Source organism: Heterocephalus glaber, unplaced genomic scaffold, assembly GCF_053883595.1.
Source record: "Heterocephalus glaber isolate CG9 unplaced genomic scaffold, H.glaber_assembly_v1.0 deba00001140, whole genome shotgun sequence".
Lineage (NCBI taxonomy): Eukaryota > Metazoa > Chordata > Mammalia > Rodentia > Bathyergidae > Heterocephalus > Heterocephalus glaber.
The window spans coordinates 1,286,563-1,294,002 of NW_028258200.1; the positions used below are offsets into that span (position 1 = coordinate 1,286,563).

The 7,440-nt window shown below is 43.3% G+C and overlaps 1 pseudogene; it reads right to left on the reverse strand.

The window, feature by feature from the left end:
* Positions 1-5,790: 5,790 nt before the first annotated feature.
* LOC147828344 (cytochrome c oxidase subunit FA4 pseudogene) lies at positions 5,791-6,853 on the reverse strand (annotated as a pseudogene).
* Between the last annotated feature and the right edge of the window lie 587 nt (positions 6,854-7,440).

Genomic DNA, 7,440 nt, shown 5'->3' on the forward strand with positions numbered 1-7,440 from the left:
TAAGCCCCTTCCTTCCTGGGCTCAGGCTGCACACACACGCACACACACACTCAAACTCTCACCCTCACTATAATTCCTTCACAAATTGCCTGCTGGGCCTCGACTTCATTGACAAAGGGAGAGAGAAGTAAGGACATCTCCCAGGCCGAGTTGGAAACAGGGGACTGTGGCAGGAAGCAGTCACTGCAACGGTCTCCTAGAGCTGAGAGATGCGAAGCCATTGGTGTCACACAGCCCATGAGTGCCCGGGGCCACTGGCTACCGAGAGCCCTGGAGCTCCCCAGCCTGCAGCAGGAACTGCCGCCAGCCTAGCCTTTGTCCCCAGTCTGTGTGTGTGAGTCAGAGAAGGGTGTGGGCAGCCCGTACAAGATGAGGGGACTGAACCCCACCACCCCCACAGAGGCAGGATGGGGGGAGCTCGGCCCAGCACTGCAGTACCCACCATTGGTGAAACTTTCCCTACTGCACTGGCTGTCACAACCCAGTCCTGACATGGACACCCTGACGTCCCATTAGCAGAGCCCCAGTGGGGGGCGGGGGGGTTGACATGGCCTGGCCTTGACTGGAGCACACACACATACACCCATCTCTTCCCTGTCCTGGTCTCAGAGCCAACAGCAGTGCACTATGATGCCAGACACCAGAGGAACACTCTTATGCTCCTGTCCCCACACAGCCACTGTTCCCAGTTTGTGCCCTTGGAAGGGAACTCTGTCCCCACCCACCAACAAGGCTCAAGGTGGGTCAGGACGCCCTGTGCGCCCCTTCGCACCACACATATGCATCCTAGCTTGTTAAGGCTCCCAGCAGTTGCGCAGTGACCTCTACTGCATAATTTACATCCAGCGCAGGTACACATCTCAGGCGTTCGGTTCAGTGAAAACACTCCAAAAATGGGGAAAGAAATAAACATACAGATAAGTGAGGCACATAGAACCCCAGGTTGCCATCATGAAAAGAGAAGCTTACCACATCACATCATAGTTGACAACCCAGAAGTTCAACACTGGGGCAGATCTTAAAAGCTGTTAGAGAAAAGCAGTGAATCCTTATAAAGGTAACCCCACTAGAATTACACCAGACTTAACATAAACCTGAAGGGCCAAGAAAGCCTGGGGTGAAGTTCTTCAAGCCCTGTAAGATAACAACTTCCAATCCAGATTATCACCCTCAAAACTTTGCTTCAGGATTGATTGTCAAATAAGGTATTTCTATGACAAAAAGCACCTGAAGCAATTCATGAGCACAAACCAGCACTACAGAAAATTCTCAGGGCTATCCTAGAAAGACAGAATGAAGTCAACAATGCCAAAAAGATCTAATAGAATGATTACAACAGGTTGGGTAAGCAGTTAATCAGAAAGGGGGAAAAAGGAAATCAGCAACAGGAAAATAAAGCAATGAAGAGAAGTCAATACCTTCTAGTACTAACTCTCAATGTGAATGGTCTCAGTTCCTCAATCAAAATATTAAAAGATACAAATGGGCAGAATGGATCAAAAAACAAAACCCAATAATATGCACCATACAAAAAAACCCACATTTAATTCAAAAGAAATTCACAGATAAAAATCAAAGGATAGAAAAAAATATTCCATGAAATGAAAACCTCCAAAAAAGCAGGAGTAGGTATTCTAATTTCAGATAAATTGGATTTCAAGCCAAAATGGATCCAAAGAGGCAAACCTGCCTCACAAACACAAGGTCCTGAGTTCGGTCCCTGGTACAGAGAGAGAGAGAGAGAGAGAGAGAGAGAGAGAGAAATAGATAACAATTATAAATATATATGCACCAAACACTAAACACTAGCACACCCAACTTCATAAAACAAACACTACTTGACATAAAAAATATCAGAAAAACACCAAGACAATTATAATGGGGACCTCAGTACCCCACTGTCACAAATAGACAAAAAATTAATTAGAAAAAAGAGAAAAAATTAATTTAAAAAAACCAGAGATATCAGAGTTGAACCAAACCTTCAAGCAAATGACCTGGATAGATACCTGCAGAATGTTGCACACAATAAATTACACATTCTTCACAGCAACACATGGGACTTTTTCCAAATTAGAACACAACCCATAAAGCCTCTTAAGTAAATCCAAAACAATCAAAATTATCTTATGCATATTATCAGGTCATAGTGCAATGAAACTAGGAATCAATGGCAAAAGGCACCACAGAAATTACACAAATGCATAGAAACTAAATAATACTCTCTTCAACAATAAGTGGGTCACAGAAGAAATAAAGGAAGAAATTAGACAGTTCCTAGAATCAAATGATAATGCCAATACAACCTACCAGAACACAATGAAAGGAGTCCAAAGAGAGAAAATTATAGCTATGAATGCCCACATCAGAAAAACAGAGCAAGCTCAAATAAATAACTTAATGATGCACCTCCAGGTCCTAAAAAAAAAAAGAACAATACAAACCCAAAGCTAGTACAAGGAAGGGAAGTATAAAAATCAGAACAGAAATTAATGAAATGGAGACTTAAAAAAATACAAAGAATCCATGAATCAATGAGCTTGTTTCTTGAAAGAATAACAAACTAGACAAACCCTCAGCCAATCTTACAAAAAAAAAAAAGGAAAAGGTCAAATCAATGCAATTAGAAATGAAGAAGGTGAAATCACAACAGGCTCTGATGAAATCTAAAAGATCATTAGTAACTACTTTGACAACCTGTAGTCTAAAAAAATGGTGAAGTCAGAAAAAAAGGATAGATTCTTAGACACATAAGAACTACCAAAGCTGAACCAAGATCTAAAAATCCTAAATAATCCAATATCAGGCAGTGAAATTGAAGAAGTAATAAAAAAAGACTACCATCTAAGAAAAGCCCTCACTCATGAATTCTACAAGGACTTTAGAGAAGATCTAATGCCAATACACTTCTGTGTAACAAAATTAGAAGGGGAGCAGAATTCCCAAAGGCATTCCTGGAAGCTAGTATTCCCTGGTTTCAAACCCAGAAAAGAACCCAACCAAAAAAAGAAAACTATAAGCCAGGCACGGTGGCACATGCCTGTAATCCCAGTACTCAGCACTCAGGAAGCTGAGGCAAGATGACTGCCGCAAGTTCAAGGCCAGCCTGGGCTACATGGTGAATTCAAAGATAGCCTGAACTACAGAGCAAGACCCTGTCTCAAAAAAAGGAGAGACAACTACAGGCCAATCTCTTTAATGAACTAGATGCAAATCCTCAAAAAGATATTGGCTGGCAGGGTGCAACATCATCAAAAAGATTATACATCATGACCATGTAGACTTCATCCCAGGGATGCAGAGATAGTTTGAGATATGCAAATCAACAAATGTAATTCAACACATAAACAGAAGCAAAGATAAAAATTCCATAATCATGTTAATCAACACAGAAAAAAAGCCCTTGACAAAATTCAACATTCATTCATGATGAAAAAAACCCGAGGAAAATATATATTCAAGGATATTATCTCAATCTGATAAAAGCCACTTATGATGAATCTACTGCAAACATTATATTAAATAAGGAGAACCCGAAAGCCTTCCCTCTAAAATCAGGAACAAGACAGGTATGTCCATTATCACCATTATTGTTCAATATAGTTATCAAAACACTAGCCATAGCAATCGGGCAAGAAAAAGAAATAAAAGGGGTATGTATAAGAAAGGAAAAAGTCAAATTATCTTCATGTTAAATGAAATAAATCAGACACACAGCTTAAATACTGCATGGTCTCTCGTATATGAGAAACCCAAAATATAAGTAAAGACCAAAATAAAAGATAGATGACAAGACATAGCAAGGTAAATCTCTTGCATATGGGCAAGGGACCAAGAGACGGAGGGAGAGGGGAAGGGAAAGGGTACAGAGGAATGAAGGGCTGTTATGTATGCTCTAACTCCTCGTGATGAATGCAGTCATCTTGCGCTGCAAACATGTAGTACAATTTTTTATTTTAGAACATTAGAAAAACCAAAGTCTTAAGAAGAGTGAGAAGCAGGAGAGATTGCCTTTGCCAAGGAAGCTAAAATGCTCCCATAAAATACTCCCACACACCAAAACCCAACGCAAGCACTCTGTGAAAACTGGACCCAACAGGAGAGGCCTCTGAGAGACCTGTGTCCCTGGAGACTATGCTCTGGTCACCCACCCCCGGCAACACTGCGAGGGCTCTGAGGGCTGTGGGGCTGAGCAGCAGCCTGCGAGGTGCACGCGAGAGGGAGACGGGTGCTCTTGGTCATCAGTCTGCCCGCATGGAGACTGCCTTGAATCAGCACCACACACTTCCCCAGGGCATGTGAGGGTGACTCCCGAGCCTGGCTGGGGCTCAGACCCTGGATGTGGGTGTCCCCCGCCCAGTCCAGAGCAGCGAGAGGTCCCCTGTGTGGTGAACTTGTTGCTGTTGCTGTGGCCCGCAGACCTCTGGCTCCGGGTTCTCCACCCTGGAACAAAGAACTGCACCGGCGACCCCAGGGGCGTCCAGCCCGGGGCCGCATTCTCCAGCCTCTTGTTCTGAGTCCTCTAGCCAGGGCCTCCCCCATGGAAGCTGCTGTGGGACCGTCCCGCCTCTGCTGTGTTAACCAACCTAGTTAATCTACTCCGTGATTACATATTCACTCTGCTGCCCTGACTGCTGCAGCCAGGTATCAGTCCCGTGGCTGCACAAACGCGCTAGTTTAAAAACAGCAGGTGTTTGGCTGGAACACAGCTCAGTGTGGCTGTGTATCCAGGCGTGAGGCCTTGGGTTCCAGCCCCAGGAAAAACAAAACAAGTATAACGCTCACAGCTCCAGAGGGGAACCCCAGTGCAGTGTCCCCGGGCCAAAACCCCATGTGGCCAGCTGGTGCTCTCCAGGTGCTTCAGTGGTCCCTCTCTTCCAAGCTTGTGACACCTCACCCACCTCTGCTTCGGGGGTCACACAGCCTCCTCTTCTGTGTCAGACCCTCCTCCACTTCCTTCTCATGAAAATTCTTGACGGCCCTGAGCCCTTAGCTAATCCACAATAATTCTCTGCCTCGAGATCCCTAATTTACCTGCCTCTGCAAAGACTGCCATTAAAGGTGACGGGTTCCAGGGATGAGGGGCTGCCGTCCCAAGGGGCCACTACTCACTCTGCTACAGAAAGAACTGAAGTCGCTCTCTGCAACTTCCACTTAATCCTCCTTCATGTTGTTCCTACAAAAATCTGGCCTAGGAAGACTTGAAAAAACTTCCGAAAACAAGCAATAGCAAACAAACAGAAAACATGCACTTAAATGCCAGGAAGGCCAAACATTAAATGGTTACAATGTCATTGTGGCTTAATTAAATTCCTAGACTTAAAGACTAATATTGTGCGTGCTCACATACTTTTTTTCTTTTTTCTGGCCATACTACAGATTGAACCCAGAGTCTTTGCACTGGGCTACATCCCTAGCCCTTTTTATTATTTTGAAATAATAATTTGAAATAAATTGCCCATGGTGGGCTCAATCTTGCAATCCTCCTGCCTCGGCCTCCCAGAGAGTTAGGATTACAGGCATGCCCACCACACTGGGTTCACACATTTTTTATTTTTTTAAGTTTCAGAGATTTATTCTGTGTAATAAACTCTAAGAAACCAACATGATTTCATGCATTTAGAGGAGGAGTATTTCCTGGTTAAGTGGAAAATTGTGCGGATGGCTTCTGAAAGACCTTCGTTCTTTTTTTTTTTTTTTTTTTTTTTTTTGGTACCGGGGATTGAACTTGGGTCCTTGCGCTTGTGCAGCAGGCGGCGAAACCACTGAGCTAAATCCTCGGCCCAAAGACCTTCATTCTAAGCAGCTTTATACTGAAACAGTTCACTTAGAAGTATGGACCTTCTTTCTTCAGTTTGCTGTGATCCACATTCACTGAATAGAACTTGTATTGTTCATTGGGACCCAATTTGTTGCAGGGTTCTGGGTTATTCTTCCTGTCCCAACTGACATTGGGATTGAACACTGCTAGATGTGTTAAATATAGTGCTGCTCCCGTACCTCCTGCTCCAATAAACATGAACAGGGAGATCAACCTAGGATGTTTCTTGGCCTGACCGATGATCTGGTGGAGCATGTTTGCAACAGAGGCCTACAGCCCAAAATGGAAAAAAACAAATCTGTTGGGTCAAGACTAAGAAGCAGTCTCCCTAGCCAGTTTGCACAGACGTCCAAAGTCACCCAGGACCTCCTACCTCTACACATGTTCTTGTGTACACACATGAATAATGTCTGAATTGGAAACATGTTGGAGTGTAAGCTCCGTGTCAAAGGTTGAAAGAGGATCAAGAGGGTGGAGATTGAACTCCACTCTGGTGTTACGGTGGAGTCTTTGGGAGGTATTAGGATTAAACCAGGTGGTGAAAGTGGAGCACTGTGATCAAATGCTGGTGGCTTCATAAGCAAAGAGAGAACAGAAGATATATGTACCCTTCTTGTCTCTACCCACACTGCCAGCAGGAAGGCCACCAGGTGGCGCTCCTCAACCTACGCTCCAGAACCATAAGAACCTCTCTACTTTCTAAGGAAAGCCTATCTCAAGTATTACAGTAATGAAAAATAGACAAAAACACATGCACATCTACACAATGCCAGCTATATACGAGTTACAAAATATTCACTTAAAACAACAAAGATTAACATTAAAAGCCTAGCAAAAATATCCCAGGCAAATACGGATACCAGACAAAGCAGAATTCAAGGCAAGAAGCTCTACACAAAGCAAAAGCTGGGCCTGGCGGTGCTCACCTGTAATCTCAGCTCTTTGGAGGCTGAGGCAGGAGGACTTCTGTGAGTTTGAGGCCAGCCTGGGCTACATAGTGAGTTCAAGGCCAGCCTGAACTACATAGTGAGACCCTGTCTCAAAAAAATGTTTTTCTTTTCAAATAAAAGCTACAACATGCCACAAAAACATGAAACACAAAGAACTTTAATGAAGCCATAGTCTTAGTGGAGGATTTATCATAACTTTCTCAGATTCCAATGGAATAGAGGAAAAAGAAGGCTTGGGTACAAAACTTAATCAGCTTCATTTGTGGCTTCAAAGAAAATTATTTTCTGTATCTCCATGAAACAATGACAAAAACCAAGCCATAAAACTCAGTAATCAAAAGTAGAAACCATATGGGCTACATTCCCTGATCACAATATAATAAAACTAGAAATTAACAACAAAAAACAAAAAGATAATGCCACCAGCCATGGTGGTGCACAACCATAACCCACTCAGGAGGCTGAGGTAGGAGGATTCCTGGGAGTTTGAGGCCAGCCTGGCCTACATAGTGAGTTCAAGGCCAGCTTGAACTACCTATTGAGATCCTGCCTCAACAAAACAAAAATAAAGATAATGCCTTTTCCTCAAGTCTAATCACTTATAAATTCTCACACATTTCTATAAATAGCTCAAATTAAATTAAAAAATAAAATATAAGCAGTCTGAAA